Raw genomic sequence first — 19,932 nt, 5'->3', positions numbered from 1 at the left:
GCGGTATCCCGATCCTAATGAATATACAGATGTTAAACTGGGGGCACAAACAAACACACAATCGCTCACACAGAAATCACAGCGTTAAGCGGATACGCTCCTGCAGCTGGATAAGTATTCCAGACGACTGCCTCTTTCCTCCCTCCCCTCCTCCCTCCTCTCTGCAAACGCACACACATTCACACACGGCGGATTTCGCCATCACCACCTTTGGCGGAGCCGGCGGGGTCAGCAGTGGACATACGACTCCGCCGGGTGTCCCAGTCCACCTGTAATACCAAACACTCCTGAGCGCTCCGAATCAGACGTTGAGTGAGATATCAATCCCCCTCCCTCCTTCCCTCCCTGGTTTCGTGGCTTTAAATCATTTCCTGGCTGACGCGAGGGCTCGCCGCAGCTCGGGGGATCAGCTGCACCTGTGGACGCACGTCCGCGTGACGGAGAGGGACCACGTGACGCCGCGGCACCCAAAAGAATGACCTCAGCGGCAGTGCGACGTGAGGATCGGTGCTGCTGCATAGATTAACGCGTCATTTTATTCAGGCCCCTTGAGATTGCGAGGAAAACGCAGTAAAATGTAAATTGAGCGTCGGGGAATAAATGCAGATGGTATTGTGTGATTCCGTATGTATGTGTATGTGAGTGTAAGTGTGTGTGTGTGTGCTTTTACATAAGTATGCATACCACATTGTTGTGTATCATATAGTGTTCCAGGTTTGGATGCTCAATGGCGTGAAGAAAAGTATACGTGTATACGTCTGTGTGTGTGTGTGTGTGTGTGTGTGTGTGTGTGTGTGTGCCCACGACGCTCTGGCGCCAGCGTCAACATGTGCTTTGTAAGCAAGTGTTGCATTTGGAAACAGGCATTGTTACTTTCAGCAGGGATTTGATTATGATGTGGTGTACATATGAATGAGGAGAGAAACTGAGTGAATGCCAGTTAAAGCTTTGTATCACCCTCCACATGCTTCTTATTAAAGCCTTGTTTTATATTTTGTGGGTTTGTAGGGAGGGAGACGCAGCAGAGCCGACTCCTCGGCTTGTTTTTAATGGAGTGTTTCTGGCTCACGTATCAATTAATACAGATCCGAAGCTGCTGCAGGGCAGCGTGGATGATCGGGGAACGGCGTCGGCGGATGGGGACCGGTATTGGCCCGCATGCGATGCGTCGAAGGAGAAGCACCATGTCGTAACCGACCTCCGAATTGTTAAAATAAGCAATGTTCCGACACCTGACCTGAGCTTTTAAAAGTCGTTCGGAGTTTGCGTGCCATTGTTTTAATATTGCAGGCATGCTGTGTGTGATGTTCTGGCACGAGAAATACATTTTTCCATTTGGTGCCGAGAGAAAAATGATGTGAAACGTGCACCGATGGATGTCCGTCACGCCGGGACTTCAGAACGCTAATGCTAGTTTCACATGTAGCTCATTGTCTGAGACGCTGCTGGAGCTGTTGCACCACTGCTCATCATTCATTCATTCCAACTGTGAGCAGCACGAGAGACACGAAACACAACATTACTCAAGTTATGAAATGATCTGGCACATTTGTTTTCAGACATTCTGTTCCCCAATGCTCGCACCAACGAGGACATGTTCACTGTTAGTTTGGAATTTAATGGTTTCATTTCATCTTGCGATATAAAAATGTTTACTTCCTGCGTCTCCGTATGGAATCCAATCCCTTCATAACGAACCGAACGAAAAGCGCCAGCCTCAACAAAGTGTTTCTTCTCCGTTTTTATTGAAAAAGACAACCACACGAAAGGGAACCAAGTTGTCTGAAGCGCTGACAGCAGGAAAACAGTCTTCGGCATCTGCGTAGGAATGACGACGTGGTCTTCCCCCGCTTTGACCCGACGGAGGCGCTTGTATCGGAACGGCCAAAGAGCCGCTCGAAATGAAGTGCTCCCTGAGCTAATCTGACAGCTAGTACGCCGAAGTTCATCTCAGCATCCCATATGGCGCACATCTTCAAAGCCCGTCTTTTGAAGTCTGCCCTGACAAGTCCAGAGGCTCGTGAGCCTGAAAGGAGGCAGTTACTGTTGCATAAAGGGGAACACGCGGCGTGTACATTACAGACTTCATGCTGCTATAAGGGAGCCGCGTGACCTGAGAAACACTCCAGACCTGAAGTCATGACAGCGCTGCAGAAAATGGACGGCTGAGCGGAGGGAGGAAGAGTTAACAAAGAAAGAAAAGAAAAGAGGTTGTCGTGAAGTTTGATGTAAATTTCAAGCCTGCGAGAAATACAATATGTAAACCTTCTTCTTCGATACATGTCGACCTGTCGGGAACGCTGAGCGCCCGGCGTTGTTTGACAATCTCAGAGGAGCTGGTGCTCTCCCAATCACGCATTCCTGGAGCGATAGTGCCACCATTGTGCTGCAAAGTCTGTTATTAACACGCCCGGCTCACGCTGTTCTGTCTCTTCGCCCCATCATGCGATGACTGGACAATGGGATATTGTTATCGCTCCCCCTCCCTCGGGGGGAAGACGCTTAATGAAAGGGGCTTCTGCCATCGCTGCGGCGGCCAAAACAGAGCGGGTTGGTAAGGAAACAAGACAGTAGTCATTACAGATGTGTGTGCTGTTTACTCGCCTAAGGGCTGTTGAGTGAGGTCGGTGTCTGTGTGTGTTGTTTTTTTGTTTTTTTTTGTTCGTTCACCTTACTCAGCGTGGCCTCCGGGCCCTTTTCACCCGAGTCTCTCCGGCGGAGACACAACACACAGCGCCTGACAGCCTCTTCGCCTCATCATGTCTCACAAGCACACTTTGTATGCCGTGCACGTGCAGATTTGGGTCCAGGGACTGCACACGCTTACACACACACACACACACAACAAAAATCGAAGTGTGCAGACGTTGGACAGGCAGCTTACATGATGTGATGGATGGTGTGCAGACTGAAGCTGCTCCAGGCAGCTAAACACAGCAGTAACCGCTCGTCCTATAGGAGCTTACAGCAGGTCTATGGTACGCATCGGCGAGGCTATAGAAACCTCATCATACTTAATCTCCCGAGGCATCACTGTACCATTAGTGCAAATGACATAGAACATTATAGCTGTTATTCTGGAATGTATTATTTGAGTGCTGCAGCTTTTTTCCCCCCCCAGATAAAAAACACACACACACACACACACACAAATTGCTATTTGGCTCTCGCTGCGTTATTCAATTTCAAACGCAGACATTTTTATACGATTGTGTCATGATTGACGACGATGTCGCTCGTAAAATAAGTCAAAAGACGCATTACACGTGAAGTAAGAACATACCGGAGACAAAAGAAATCAAATATGTGCCGGCGTTGCGCCACAAAAGCGGCAGGGGAGGACAGAAGACTTGTTTTTCTGTGTAATTGGAGGGTTTCTTTGTATGGGAAAAGAAAGCGGTGAACATGTCAACATTGTTCGTTCTCGCTCATGTTACCTGCCGGTGTGACGCGAGCACCGGTGCGTGCATGTCTGCATACGTAGATGCATCTAATCCGCTCATCTGCGGTGCGGCCTCTTCCGACTGATCGGTTCACCGGCTCCTAGGCTCCTCTGTCTGTTAGTTTAAGATGCCTTATCTATATGAGAAACCTACACACACACACACACACACACACACACACACACACACACGCACACATGCACGCACGGATGAATGGTTTCCTCTTCCATGAATGCACACGCAGCTTTGACTGAAGGTAGGGCGGACTCCAGCAGGTTAGGTGATAGGCTCCAGGAGGAACAGAGGATAAAGGACGTTGGGACAAAAAAAAGAGGAGGCAAAGCATCCGTCGGGGCGTCGCCGACCAATAGATAGGCTCAAATGTTCCCCCGATGGGGATGGAGATACGGGTATATACGCATACGTCTAGACTCACACATCCGAGGTTTGATGGGAAAGTTCTCGCTGTAATAGGGCCTCGAGTCCCGAGTCTCTCTATACATGGGCTCTTCTTACATTATGTCTCTCTCTCTCTCTCTCTCTCTCTCTCTCTCTCTCTCTCTCTCTCTCTCTCTCTCTCTCTCTCTCTCTCTCTCTCTCTCTCTCTCTCTCTCTCTCTCTCTCTCTCTCTCTCTCTCTCTCTCTCTCTCTCTCTCTCTCTCTAAGGCTTCTTTCTGGGCCGTTAACTCGACATGCGGCTGTGGCTCATGGGGAGAGCGGCCGTCCGTCCTGCGACCGCAAAGATTGCGGTCTCCCCATAGTTGGCATGTCAAAGTGCCCTTGAGCAAGACACTACACCCCCACTTGCTCCCTGGGTGCTTCTCAGCAGCCCTCTGCTCCTTCATTACGATGGATGGATTAAATGCAGAGACTAAAGTCTACGTATGGAAAAACAAATTTCAGGGATCAGGAATGACAACTGGGAGGTTGTCGATGTCCAAAATGGTGGAGGAGGCCAAGAATATTCTCGTCAAGGACTTCTCGCACTGTTTTCCTCTCTTTTAGGATTCGACTGGAGAACTCAACAGACACACAGGAAACACTCACACAATCTAAACTCTCATCTCACAGCTGCTTCACTGCTTCCTGAATGCAAAAGCTGCAGAACAAAGTGGACTGTACGGCGGTTTGGCTGTGGGCGCCGGGAAGGAAAGACGATAAGACAAGCGGTCGGTGTGGCGCAAAAGGTTTAGGAAGCAGAAGAACACAATTGCCATAGTAAGGTTTGGAAAGTGTCTCAAAGACACTTTGAAAAAATGGTTAAAATAGAGGGAAATATTAAAAACATACAGAATGAAAGGTGAAGTGGGGAAAAGCTTTTCTTTCCATAGAAAATCCATGAATGAATTGGACGTGGGAGGGGAAGTATGCAGAAATGTCAGCAGAATTTACTGTTAAAATGCTGCCTTTAATGACCTATAACCGCAGAGCATTCAAGCAATTATTCATAATTCATATAAATATACATAGAATATACAATGAGGAAGCACAGACAAGTGACTGGAGGAATGACGCATCATTATTACATTTTTGTTCTGGATTATTCTCGAATACGGAGAACAGCACTGCGGGAGACTCCTTTACTCGGAAGTAGGATCTTCCGAGATGTACTTAAACGCAACGCAAACCTGACATTTACTACAAATACACAGCGATTCATACACGCGGTGGATGTCCTGAGGTGGGGGGGTAACGTAGTGCTAAAGTTGTAGGTTTCCATCGTGCCTATATAAGGAGAAACGGAGCTCCTGTAAAAGCCTCTGCCGCGCTGGCAGGTTAATTGCATGTTATGTTGAAGTTTAAAGTGCTTCTTTCGCGGTTGCTTTCTCAGAAATGGAATTCGCCCTGTCCTTTAAGATATTTTTACAAGTTCAAACAATAATACTGGTTTTGTGCTTTAGAATAGCTGTACGGTCCTAATTAGGTCTAATCCAGACTCCGGAAGCAGGTTCTGGTTTGGGCTTTCAAGCGGCGAACCCCCTTTTTAGAGTCACACTGCCGTGTGCCCGAGTACGAGGTACACGGTGAACCCTTGTTTTCCCAGCTTTAACGCCTTGCAGTGTATCGTATGATTTATGGTCGCACGGCCTTCAGCGTCGACACACAAACGCGTGCACACACACTCTAAATATATATTCGACCGTTCGCTGCCCGTTCAAATCGTCCTGACTCGTGTGGAAATGAGGAAAGTCAACATTGCTCTGGAGGTGTATTATATACACGGCTACATTCCACCGATGCTGTATAATAATAGGATATTTAATTGATCGCTGAAGGGAAACCCTCAGTGCACCGGAGGACCAAATGCGCCCCAGCTTTCGGTTTTATATAGCTGCCAGGTTTGGAAAGCGTTTGCTGGTTCCAACCTCAGTCCGCTCGAGCCCGCTGAAGCGGGGCCAGCTTTGGCCCGCGGTCGACCCGTGGACGGGGATGCGTCATTCATCACCGCTCTGGCATGAGGCGCCCGATTAAGTCAACTATTGGAGCGGGACATTTCAGATACCAGCACGATGCCTCGCTGCGACACGTTTTTCTAATCTCAGCGGTTTCTTGAGGTGAAACAGTAAATGGGCACCGAGCGGCTTTTAAGACGCCAGATAACATGCTCAGTGCCTGAGAAAGTGGGAGTAACACGTGTCATCACTGTGAAAGCGCGAGGCAACTGCCGAGACACTGAAATGATCCAAATCTGAGAGGATTAAATACTGGTTTGATTTAACAATCCCACACCACGGTCCACCTACTAGCTTTCAAGCATGTCACATGGTCTCCAATCGAGGGTGGCGACCGGTTTTAACCATGGAAAGAGGACACAGCTCGGACGTTGAGTCCCTACGAAGACGACTGAGCAAAATCCATCGTGTATTGCCAAAAACGCTCCAGAAAAAGCTGGTGAGAGGACCTTGAGTTGGGATGGTTTTCGCTTGCCCCTTCAGCACTTTGCCCGTCTCGCCGTGAGCTCGGCTGACGGCCGCCGATCGCGTGTCATCCGGTCGCGGCCTCGCGTCAGCCCGAAAACCATAACAAACGTCGCCGCACATGCGTTGACCCTCCGCTGACCTCGTCGTGTAACAGGTGACAAACGCCGCCCGGCATTCATCCCGGACGCCCGTTGCTTGTTAGCTTTGGATTCTGGGCTCATTTTGACAAGTTGCTGCTGTGAAATGAGACGCCAAATGTGCCGCCATGTGCGCTGCCAAAAGTCCTCCAGCCGTCACACCCATGCGTGTGAAAACAATGCACAATAGAGGCTGTGTGTGTGTGTGTGTGTGTGTGTGTGCGTGTGTGTGCGTGTACGTGTGGCCACGCCCTCTCTCCGCTCAAGATCCACAATGAGACAGGTACTTAATGCGACTATTGTTTCCCCCCCCAGACGCACACGCACGCACACACACACACACACACACACACGTATATATAACTTAAAGGATATGTAAGTCCCTGAGGTATTTCCTCTATCTAAGCTGTGGGGTGACGAGCTGTCAGAGGCCGGTGATTTAAGTGATGATTATACGGGCAGGCGAAGGGGGGTTAAAGGAGGGATGCGCACGTTTTGCTTCTGCTCTGCAGTCTTGTGTGGTCTGACGCACAGCTACGAGGAGAAGAAGAAGGAGAAAAACTGCGTCACAATGAGGCTATTGTCTCTCGTGGACAAGCCCGAAACAGTATGATGGAGCAAGGTGAAAGGAGGGATAAGTGAAAGAGTGGAATAGAGAAAATGACTCATGCAAAAGGTGGAATAAAAGGGAGCAGGTATGAGGACAGCTTAGAGGTGCAGAGAGGAGGGATTTTGAAAGAGAGGGTAGTTTATTTACCAGCTGCTCTTAAACGCTTTGTGTAGATGGTTCTTGACTGAGAGTACATTGGGCTCGGCGTCAGATATTACATAATGACATTCTGTAAATAAGGATTGCGAGTTTGTTTGGTTACCAGACGTGTCCCGACTGCTGGAGGAAATTGGAAATGATTGCAGTGGTTTCACGTGCCAACTTCTGACTTTTGATGCAAACATAAAGCGAGAGCCTGTGGTCCTCCTTTCCATCGGCCATTGTAACCAGCGCCCCGAAAGCCAAAGCATCTGGGGAGATGTTCCCAACAAAAGAGGGTGCCGTGTGTGCTTTGCGTCTGCCACTTCAGCGCCTCTAATCAAGCTGAAGAGCGCCGACTCTTTTGAATAGAAAAGGAAGAACAAAAAAAAAAAGCTTCATGTTACTTGGCGTCAGCGCGGAACCGCCCAACAAAGAAGAGTCGAACTTCTGCAGCTGGCTCACGCACTCAAAGCTCAGCATCAATACCATGAAGTGATGGGAGCGGCGTGTAATTAAGACACTTCAAATGCCAAGATGCTCTCTATTCACGTATCATTCAATGAGGGAGTAATGCTTCTTAATGACTGAGTCTCAAAGTGCCTCAAAGCCAAACAACTCAATCGCCTTTTAAATAGAAAGAGATGATGTTGCATTATCTGATGTGATTACAATGGATAAAAGGCGGGAAGGGAAGTCCCAGGAAAAACCATAATTACAAAGCGTGCATCTTTCAGGAGGTATTAATAGAAGGAGCTTGTGTTTCTGTGACCGCATTCTCACAAATATCACAGTTTCAGGAATTGCTGCCACTACCAGACACCATAAACGTGAAGCAGAAGCTTTTTTTTAGAGCTTAAAAGCTTCTATAACACAGACACATATCTAGTGGATGGCAGGAAAGCAGTTTTCTGCTGGCTGTGAGAGAGTACTTTGAAACACAATGACAAAAAAAAGTATAAAATGACAAACCTCATGTGGTATTCTGCAGAGTTTGAGGCAAATAGGACGTGTGACGGTTAAAGCTTTACGTGTTGGAACAATAAATATAAATAACTAAATGTTCAGATCACGAGAGACTGATCACAACACCAGAGACCAGACATGCAGAGCGCTCCACTATTCCAAGCGGCGTGGTCACACCTGAGAGCGACGCACAAACACAGACACACACACACACACACACACATGCAAACAGACTCAGACACAAACACAGACACAGACATAAACACACAGAGACACAAACGCACACACTTGCGGGGGCACACACACACACACACACAGACTCCAAAAAAAAAACATAAAAACAGGCAGACCGAAACACACAGACGGGCATATTAAAACACGCATGTGCACACACACACACACACACACACACAGATATTCACAGACAACTACAGCAGGCTGAGACGCACCAAGGCCCTCCAGGCATTCGCTGTTATTTTTTTCTTCTTCTGCCACATGGTTGCTCCAAAATCTGCAACCTGGGAAATGAAGTAAGCGCGAGCCGGACCCGATGCGGCCACGACTGTCTGGTCACGTTAGCTCATCGTGATGGTCAACGGCCGCAGACACACACACAGACAGACAGACAGACAGACAGACCAGTTCAAACATCACCACTCACAACCTGGAGTCAAGGGAAGGTATGGAGTTGAAGAGGAAATTGGGTGGAATCAAGTGGGAACCCCCCTCCCCCCCCCAGCCCGCCTGACCCACTTCATACTGTTTTCAATCGGTTGGAAGAAGAATTCGGACGTCAGCCAGCTGTGTTACTTGAACCACTTGGTGATTATTTGAGTGGACTTGCAAGCCATTTAGTGACATGCCTGGGTTTGTGATGCAATTCTTTTTAAGTGTTACTTTGCTATTTTCAACAAGCTAAATGTTGGACCCGGTGCGTGTGACGGAAGACCTTCTGGGACTTGTAGGGGAGGGAGAAGACAACTCCGCTCGAATCAATGCAAACTTTCCTGGCCCGTTCCCTCTGCTTTTAGGCCCGACCGCGCTCACGCCGCGCGCCAGGGTTCACCTGGACGAGCTCCACCAGCTCTCTGACAAGTTGGACTGATTTGATGCGAGAAGCAGAAACATGCATGACTAAATATCAGGGATGGAAAGCATACCAGAACATTTAGCAGCAAGAAAAGTGACTCGTGCAAAAGAAATGGACAAATGAAAAAGGTACATGATGATAATGCCCTGCATAATAAAGTGCAGCAAAATAAACGCATGACATTAAATTTAAAAAAAAAACAGCTGATCGCGAGAGCGAGGCGGCCGTCGATTTTAGAGCCAGGCGCTGCAGCAGCTCTCCACCGACTGTCTGGCCCAGTGCATGATGGGAAACGCCTGGCTGTCGCCACATCAGAGAGCTGATTGGCTCTTAGATCTGACAGCAAACACCACATGTTGTAGAAAATCCTTATTTTATGTGTAGTTGGAATACTTAACTTAACTCGATTGTTGACTATTAGTCTAATGCTTAATCTGAAAACATATATTGTGTGGTTGATAGTACAAAATCATATTTATACAACACGTATTAAAACCAGTAGCAATGTATTTCATAGGCAGACATAAATCAACAAAGGATGCATCTACATGCATAATTCTACAAAAATATATATTTATAATCACATATGAATGAATCCAAACATCATCTGTAAACTACAAGTAGACTACAGAGCAGAACTAACAGGAAGTCATTCTTTCTGTGACTTCCTGTTAAAACTTTGAAGCCCCGCCCTCACTACCCACTCACCTGTCTCGCGCTCGTTCACGGCGCGTCACGCAGTCCTCCTTCTCCTGCTGCTCCGGGTTCAGCTTCTCGGCTCCCTTCATTCCCAGTTGCAAAAACGAAACCAGTCCGCTCAGCCACGCTGGTCCCACTCCCCCCCCCACGCCTCCTCGAATTCAGGCGTTGTCACAAATAGCAGGGCAAAAAGAAAAGCCGCCACATCTCACTGGAGAAGTAGAAGCACCCATGCTGCAGCATGTTAGCATGTTAGCTTGAAGTGTGCACACACCTGCTGCTAGCGGGCTCATTAGTGTTAATTGAGGCCAGGTGGTGTGTTATGGACAGAAGCAGCTTTCCTTTAGGCCAGCCAGGCCCACATTAGCCTCATTTTTATATGCTAGGAGAGATAGATAAGTAATTTGAAATACTTTGAAGTGTAGAAGTACACAACAGAAGGATGTTGTTACAGGAAGAAGTGTAAATGTAATTTGTACCCCAGACCCTGCAGAATAGCACTAAGTCAAAGGGCCATCCCACTATTTTTAGAGTTGCATGATGTCGTCTTTCCCACGTGTCGTTAGCAGAGTGGAATACGTCGGATGTAACCGCCTGAGCTTCTAGAACAAAGACGTACAGAGACGAAGACGTCTGATGTTATTCTGCTGACCTGGAGTTACAAACGCAGTGACGCTTTAACCTCATTCTCAGGCCACCTTTGACCTCCTCCGTCACTCACACACACAAGAAATCTATACATACACGGACGACCATAGCAACCGTTGCTGTTTGGCCTCCTCTTGGTCCACACACAGCCCACCACCTCATCCAGCCCAGTGGACGCATGACTGGAGATGCAATGGCTGTAAACGGAGACAGTCTGGAGCAAAGCATCTTTATCGTTCACATATTTGTTTATTTATTTATCCACTACTTGCACTTTCTCAAAGCATGTGTGCATACCATGCATGTGTGTGTGTGTGTGTGTGTGTGTGTGTGTGTGTGTGGCTGCAAGCAGGCCCGGACCCTGATGAAATCGCAGTAATCCTCAGGGCTGGTAAAGCCCTGTTGGTGGCAGTCCGGGAGGCCCCCAGGTCGCTCGCCTCGCCGTCCCGGGCCCAGCCGGGACCAAGCGGCGACCGGGAGCTGTAAGCTGCTTTCACTGTGTCAGCCGCCGCATGCCTGCACCAAGACACAGCCAGCACTGATGCTTGTGGGACAGTAGAGGGCATGTGCACATGCCGGGAAAACAAACGTCCACGCAACGCGAGGACGCGGGCAGAGAGACATCTGGAACGGCGTGCTCTGTGTCTTTAATAACGCACGCTGCGTGATCCCTCCACGCCGAGACCTACTCAGCACTGTGGTTTTCATGCTCAGAATAAGTTTCTCAACCCTAATGAACCTCCTTAAAAACAAGGCCCTCCTCTTGGCGCAGGAGTGTGCATGGAGGAGACTTTCCCATGGTGCAACGCTGACACCAGCAGGCAAAAATGAAGCACTGCGTGCGGAAATCTCTTAAGGTGGACCGGCGGAGATCCTTGGAGAAAAACTAATGCGGTGTGGCTGGTGCTGAAGAGATACCTCACTTAACCTTGACATTTGTAAATATGGATTTGATTACGTGAGTCTGTGTTTCATCTTCAATCAGTGCGCTGCTAAAAAGAAGCGACGGTGCTGTTGGCCATTTCACTAAGAGGGGGGGGAAAACGTCCCTGGAGGTGGTCAGGAGAGGTCAGACGCTCAGTGGCTTTGGCCTCACACACACACACACACACACACACACACACACACACACACACACAAACCGAGTCAGACAGCCACAGGGATGCCGGCCAAGCCGTATGTGATGGATGCGCCCTCGGCCAAAGTAAAGTGTAAAGCGTGTGTATCTGCACACAGCATACACACACACACACACACACACACACACACACACACACACACACACCCCACAGCGTGAGGTGTGGGAAGCTGCTGGGTCAGCTGCTCAGTGATTGGTCAATCAGGTGACACGCTGTGGGTGTTTAAAAGAAGAAAAGAAGGTCAGGTCCAGGACTCTAATGGATGTTTTTTTTCCATCGTGAACATGCAGAATCAGAATAAAATGTGTTTTAGCATTGGCGGTTGCACTGAGACCCCCAAAGAGAGAAAATAAATAGGCCTAAAAATGTGTCTTTCTTGCCGGCCTGTTGCTGCAGAGACAGCCATATATGGCAAAGTGGACAAGGCGAAACATGACAGGAACCAAAACAGAGGATGCATGTTTAGCTTCAGGATTGTAGCGATTTGAAAAAAAGAAGAAAAGAAAAACACACACACACACACACGACTTGCTCCCAAATTGTTTTTCCAGCGCACTGTGAGTCCTGATGCGTTTCTGTGTGGGGACGAAAGACCTGCAGGACCAAGCAAGCTGATAACCTGAGAGAGAGAGAGAGAGAGAGAGAGAGAGAGAGAGAGAGAGAGAGAGAGAGAGGATTAGATAAAGGAGAGAAGATTGGATACACAATAGCCAGATGGGAGAGAGGTGAGATAACAGGACCAGCAGGACACACCGCAGGGCCGTCGCTTTGACAGGAGAGGAGACCTGCAGGGGAGTTTGGGACTCACACACACACACACACACACACACACAGATACACATAGATACACACACCCCAAAAATAATATGATTTTACTTGAAGTTTTGTTTGTAACCTGTTTCTCGTCACGTCAGACTTTGTGTTTTTAACGTCCCCAGATGGTAGGAGGCCGTGTGTCGAGAGTCAGGGCTGTCATTGAAGCCCATGAAGGTCCTCGCGAGCACAGTAACACGGATCTGTGTCTGCATGTCTGTTGTCCTTTACTGCATATTTTCTGAGTCTTTATACGCGCTTAGTGGATAATTGCATGGCAGCGAATTGTTGTCTTTCGTCTCTCTTTGCTCTCTTTTAAGTGGGATCAAACCAAAACAACTTAATTCAGAGACTCCTCTCGTCCACGCCAGCAACAAAGCGTTGCCTCTGTCTCTCTTTTTCATATTTGACACAGATTAGTGTGCTCTGGCAACGGGGAAAACGCTGTCTTTTTTCCTTCGGGGAGACGTGAGCTTAATGAAAACAGATCGCACGAGTGGAAATATGGAGCGCGCGCCAAGGCTTTCAGATGTCAGGCAAAAAGAAAAAAAACTCGTGCAACAAACACTGATTGCGGAGAAATCGTGATTGCAGGGACTGACTGGGAACAGGGTTGTTGTTGTGCTCCGCGTCTCGGAGGCCGCGGACGAGTCGTCGTGAAGGTTGAAGCAGAAAGCAGGCAGATTCAGACGGAGGAAAATTGGGAATTTGGAGCTGCCGGTGGAGCTGATTGGCGTTGATTCAGCGTCACTCCTCCGGAAGCGAGAGCTACCCTTCCTCTGCTATCGGGAAAGCTCAAGTGATTCACCGAATTGTCCGTTCCCGTGAGCTCGGGAGATTTATTTTGTATTTTTTATGAAGTCGACCGACGTCAAATCAGCGTCGCTGCTGACGTCACGACAGATTTGGGCCGGCGAGTGTCTTTTGGACTGGAGGGCCGAGGCCGCGGCCAAGTCACTGCTAAGATAAACAAGAAGGAGAGGGACGGAGCAGACCACAGCGAGAAGCTGAGCACTTTTTTTTTTTTTGTTTGCTGTTTGGTTTTTGGATGTCGGCCAGACTTTGGAACCCAGCAGTTTGCTGACGGACGTTATTTGTCAAAGTGGCCTTTGGGAGATGAGTCAAACCAAACGTGAACACTTGACACAGACTCTGATTTTTCGCACTTTTTGACTCAATGTGCCTCGTCAGTTTCTATCTAGTCATCACGCAGTGATCAGTTGTGACAAAGCGGCTGACCGCAGCACAACTTTCAAAATAAAAGCCCTGCTCGCTGGAGTCGGAGCACCAGAGAAAGGGCAGCATTCGGCCGATTCGGTGTCTTTAAAACACGATTTATGACGGCTGCCGGGGCAGGAAGCGGTGTGACCTTTAGGCAGCGGACACGCTTCAGTTTCCAAAAGTTAATGTTTGCTTTGGTTTAACAATTATTTACCATAACCATTATCTCTTTCTAACTTGAACCCGTACCATTACACGCAAATATTGGCGTGAGAAAGGATTTTTAAATGTCGGTGTCTATTACTTATGTAGTTGCCGTGTGAATTATGACTCTTGTCTGCAAAACCTCTCACAGACGAGGTCAAGGTGGACACTTTCTTCTCTCCCTCGTTTCCTTTTCCTTCCCGTGGGTTTCAGTTGTCTGAATCGAACGAAGCCAAAGTCAGATTTAGTCTGTCCACGTGGACACAACCTTCCTCTCCTGCTCATCACCAGCCTCCAGATGAGGGGATTTGTTTGCCACGGGGGTAAACAACCAGCGCCTGGGTGGCTCCTGGACTCCGTTCACCCCTTCTCGCCGACGTCCTCGCGGTCTTTTGAGGACGACTCCAAGAGGCCGCATGTTTCTCTCGACTTATTTCAAAAACGCGGGGCCAAACTGACCAAAGCGGGATGTTTTTCGCAACAACAGCCTGGAGTAATTTAGGGAGGGAAGGCGGGATTCACACTCAGATGTTCCCAGCTGGTGCAAGAATCCCAAAAAAAACCCTCAGAGGTCAGAGGCCTGGCTCCCCTTCCTCAGGGGAACCATTTCTCCTCCATCACATTAAAATAAAAAAACCGCACACAATTCCAATTATTCTCTTTTTTCTCAGTTGTTTACAAAGGCCTGCACTTGTTGTACACTCTTCCTGCACACTGCGAGGCCATCACATGGACTCGTGAGGGGGTTTGAATGGGACCGCAGCATAACAGTTTATGTTGGCCCGGGCTCTTCTTCACCCACTCACTTCCTGCTCGCGTCGCGTTACGTTTTGTTTCCGTCTCGACTTTACATTTGTCTCTTTGGTGCTTTCTCAACATGCAGCCTTTCCTCGAACCCTTTTGCTTCCCCCCCCCCCTTCGCCCGACGGACTTCGACGTCTCTTCTCGACCACCCAAGTCCGTCATCACTGTCCCGTCAACAAGACCAGCTGGAAGGAAGTCCCCTCTAAAGTGACTCTTAACATTGCCTCTCGAAGGACAAACCCTCCCCCCTTTGAAAAGCCTCTCGAAGATACAAGGAGGAAGTGAAAGGCAAGAAGAAGTACGGCCGATGGGACGGAAACAAGAAAGGCAAAAAGCACGCCGCCGCGTGCTCGCGCCATGTGCTGAGTGTGTTCTCTCGTCGTGTCCTCTCCCCCTTCGTGTCCATTATGGCGATAAGGCCTCCATTGAAGTGCTGCCAGAACCACAGATAAAGAGCCACAGAGAAACTCTCTGTGAACATGCCGCTCCTGCAGACCCCCGTCCACTCGGCCGGTGCCAGGCTCCCATCAACATCTCGCCCTCCCCCCGCCCACCAACCCCTCCAGCCCTCCGTTTCTCGGATCCTCGCCTCTCGTCCGCTCTCTCCGTTGTCCGGGAACCCTTCCTCCGAGCTGGAACGCTCGCTAAGATATGGAAATAATGTCCTGCGGAAAGAAAGAAAAAGGGCGACGCACGTTAATTCTCAAGGTTGGGATTCCTTGGCAAGCAGGGGTGATTTCTGCAAAAACAGGAGCATGCGGCTCTCTTTTAAATGAACCCTCCTCTCCTCTAGACACAGTTAAACTCACCGTGACACCGTTGTCGGCGCACCAATTAGCACTGTGTCGCTGTCCACAGGCGAGATCTGAGGTGGCCACGCATGGCCAAACCCTCACAAACACTTTACACATCGGGAGGGCTCGCTCGCCCACGCTCGCGTACCGGGCCCGATACTACGCCATTATGCACACACACATACACACACACGCACACACACACGGTGACAAACGCATTGACCCGGGCCACGAACATTACGCGCGCAATCACACACTCACACTCTCGCTGAGTCAGATGTGTGTGTGTGTGTGTGTGTGTGTGTGTGTGTGTGAGAGAGAGAGAGACAGTTGGTGCTTTGAAGTCCTGCCGGGTGGGTTGGAGCTGAGGGCGCAGCGGGGAGGCTGGCGTGCCAGGCTGCTCGGTCCTCCTGTCATGCACGTTTTCCCTCAAAGGACCCCTTCGAGGACCAGCGTGCCCTCTGGTGCCGCGGAGCACGGCCGGCGAACAAGAAGCCCCTTTAAAGCACTTAAAGGAGGCACATGGAAAAGGACTGGATGTGCGGGGAGAACCCGGTGCTCCTCTTCCCACTGGCACTGAACGCAACGGACGGGCCGTATTCCCTGGGGCGACGCTCGGCTGCTCAGGAACTGATGCATTATCCTGTCCGTCACGTGGAGACGTCCTCAACAGAAGCAAAAAAACACAAAAAAAAAACAGACAGCTGGTTATTTACTTAAAGGGAAATTAAAGTGAGCGACGTTGCTGTTTGAGTTCGGGTTCTTCCAAAAACAGCATCCAGATGCATTTTTAACTCATCATTATTCATTTTATGTATATATTCGGGGAAGAAAAGGGCCCTGGTCAAGTTGGCAACACACCATGAGAAAACACATAAAAACACAAAACAGGAACAAGGAAAAAGATAATTTAGCATAAAAGACTTAAAACAAACCAGAAAACATGCGTCCACAAGAAAGCAACAATCACTCGAAAGCTCTGTGATGAGCATCAAGCCAGAAACACGGCACAGTGTCTGCAGGCCGACTCCCTCTCACTGTACTTTCATGCTTACTTAGAATCGCAAAAACAAGCAGAAGAGCTGTTGGAACATAAACAGAGACTTCTTTCTCCCGTCTAAGTATTTGAGGACTTTTATTCCAACCACCTCTGATCCCTTCCTATACACAGAACTACTGCTGGCAGCGATCAGCGGAGCGAGCCCAGGTTCCTCGCTCGGTTATCGCGCACACCTCGGGCTCGTCAGGTGGTGAAACGTTCTACCTGAGCGACTTCACGCGCAGGAAGGGAACAGCAAGACAGACTTTTGGGCTCTGCCAACACAAAGAGTTTGCTCTGGTTGTGTTCGTGTTGGGATGGAGGGGGGGGGGGGGGGTTGATGCTCCAGACCAACGGAGACAGGAGCCGACAGAGAGAAGATTCATGAAAGGTGGGATGGGATCGGAGAGGAGAGGAGGGGGTGATGGAAGAAATGAGAATCCCCGCTCTCTGTGTTTGTCAACAATGTTTTCCCCCCTGCGGCTGCGACCGTGAACCCGGTTGTGTTTTTCCACAGTCGTGCGCCGCAGCGCCACGAGCATCCAGCAGGAGGATCGTGAGGCGACTTGACAGAAGTCGGACAGAGGCTCCAAATATAGTAGGAGAACGTATGAAATGTGCAGGCCAGTATTTTTAAATGTTCTGTTATGAGGTCGTACCGGATCTCTGTTAAAGTCTTAATCCCTTTATTCATTTGTCTTTTTATTTCCTTTTAACCTCTTTATGATAATACCATTGACATTACGAGTCTCTTCTATAAAGGGGCCAAACGGTCAGAGTGAAAGAGTAAAAGCTTCACCACACAGATAACAGACCTAAAAAACAGAACAATAAAACAAGTTTTAACAACATTAAATAAAAGCCCAGCTAATTGCATCAATCTGATAATTTAGGCTGGGGACAAAACATTCAGTGCTCCAATGAACCTTAATCCCGTCTTTAAATTCATGCGTGCCTATAAAATAATCAGCAAAAAAATGTCTCCGTCGCTCACACCAGGAAATTTGAAAGCGCCTTTAACACAAAAAACGTTGTGGGTCCCGGCGATGACGCACCTAGTTTAATTTAATCAGGGCTCGCTCTGTCAGATTTCACACTGACGGGCGGCGGTTCTGGGAAGCCTTCGTACGAAACTTAAGTCAAAGGAGACGCGCCGCATTGTGGGAAAAGAGCGGCCACGCCGAAACAATTCCACCACTTCATCACGAATGTGTTGAGAGTAATGGACTGATGATGTTAAGAGGGTCTGTGGGTGGGTTGTTTTTTTTTTCCGCCTTCAATAAAGCCATGCTGGTTGAGACGAGGGGAGGACCACATGGAGGATTTTTGACTCTTCAAACAGTGGTTTGTCATTTTTGTGGCCGCTTCTATTTGTTCCTTGTTTCAGTTCTTCCTGTGAACTGGAGCGCCCAGACTTTCTGTCTTGAGGGTGAAGCTGGTGGCAGGCTGCTGATGAAGACACGGGGAAACTTTTTATCAATCCATAGCCGATAAAAAAAATACACACAACACTGTCTTTGACACCATTTAGAAGCTACCAAGTTTTAAAACACAGTTTCTCTCCAGGAACGGATGGAAAAACCCGAAGAAATCTTCCACTTAATCAAATTAGACGAATACAAATCACCTCCCTTTTTATTTAGACGAACTAAGTACAGTAAAGCCACCGTGATTGCAGGAAATTGCTTCTTTTTTTTTTCGGCGAAGGGAGGCATATTTTTCCATGGCTGCTGAGCGTCTTCTCTCCAAAAGGTGGATCGCAGAGAGACCTGCGCTCAGACGCAGGAATATCCTTGTAAATTATATCTGATACCAGTGCACTCTGCGACCGGGAAAGGAGCGGCGCGTGGCTGCCTGTCCTAATATGTCCTTGGAAGACGCCCGGGTCAAATAATTTTAGTCTCGGCACAGGTTTTAACCTGGATGAGGCTCAGGATTGGAAGGATGGAATTTGCTGTATTCAGAGTGGACTCCGGTGGTCAGACTTTAAATCGGGGATGAATAAATGACTTAACGGACGTCGCTTCCGCGACAAAGAACGTGTCGCAGTAGGAGGACATACATAAATTAGGTGAAAAGGTGGCTTTTGATCTAATGGAGTAAGGCAGGAAGCAGAGGTCAGAGTTCGCTTGATGCAAACCAGTTCGTACGCCGTGGGTTTGAAACGTTTACGCCGCTTTCAAGCGGCCGCACTCGAAATGCGATAAACTGCACGCCTGGCCAAGCCCTGTGTGAAGCGGGCGGGAAAGTCGGCTTCACGAAAAAGACGGACGCCGCCGCCTGAATTCGTTCCGGCCTGAAAGCGTACCGACATCTTCAGCTGCAACCCGGGAGCCGGCGCGGCGACATGCGGCCAACACATACGGAGGTGGCGCACCAGACGAGCTCGAAAAGCATCGCGGATTATCTGCCGCGCGGTCTGCACCTTTCACTGATTATCTCCAATTTCTGTCAATGTCGGACTAATTTCCCCTCCATCAGCTGCTCCCCCGCTGAGCCCGTGGACACGCGAGGCCGCGGTCAAGGTGAGCGCGCGTGCGTCGGTGCGTCGGTGCGTCGGTGCGTCGGCGCGTCCCGTCCGTCAGGTGGGAGTGCGACCTTTTTTTTTTTTTTTTTTTCCGAAGCGGGTTCGTGGCGAGGAAACGGGGACGCGACGCCGCATGGGAAGAGAAAAAGAGTCTGCGGCGGTTGAACCCAGTCTGGTGCATATGGCAGCTATCTGGCTTAATTGCCAGGGATTTCCATTGCTTCTTCGCAGTTTAATCATCTCTCGCCGATTTTCTTTTTCTTTTCTTTTTTTTGTGGGCCATCTGGAAATGATATGCTCTCAATTAACTCTCCTCTCCCCCCCCCCCCACCCCCGCCCCCGTTCAAGGCTTTAAGACTTTGTTCCACTTTGAAGTCGCTTCCAGGCCTACAGCGGGACCGAGGCCTCGCTTCAGCTTCACCTACGATGCTAACGCTCCATCGCGAGGCGCGGGAGCCGCCGCCGCCGCCGCCGCCGCCGCCGCCGCTGTACCGCGCGTCACTTATCTGCCGCTCTAATTTTCCCCTCAGCCTCGCTTTGTTTTTCGCCAACCTGGTCCTCGTTACCCCCTGAAAGCGGAAAATGGTAAAAGACTGAAGAACTGCAGGATGAAATCTGGAGAGGGGCATTTTTTCATCCGCCGCCGGCTGTTGGTGATGCGTCTTGCAACAAAAAAAACGTGCAGGTTGCGACAGCCAGGGCCTGTTTCTGGTTCTGTTGTGGGTCTGAGTTGCTCCTT

Source organism: Clinocottus analis, unplaced genomic scaffold, assembly GCF_023055335.1.
Source record: "Clinocottus analis isolate CAN_PGR_092001 unplaced genomic scaffold, fCliAna1.0.p SCAF_24, whole genome shotgun sequence".
NCBI lineage: Eukaryota > Metazoa > Chordata > Actinopteri > Perciformes > Cottidae > Clinocottus > Clinocottus analis.
The sequence above is the reverse complement of the archived record's forward strand: the minus strand, read 5'-3'. Positions refer to the sequence as shown.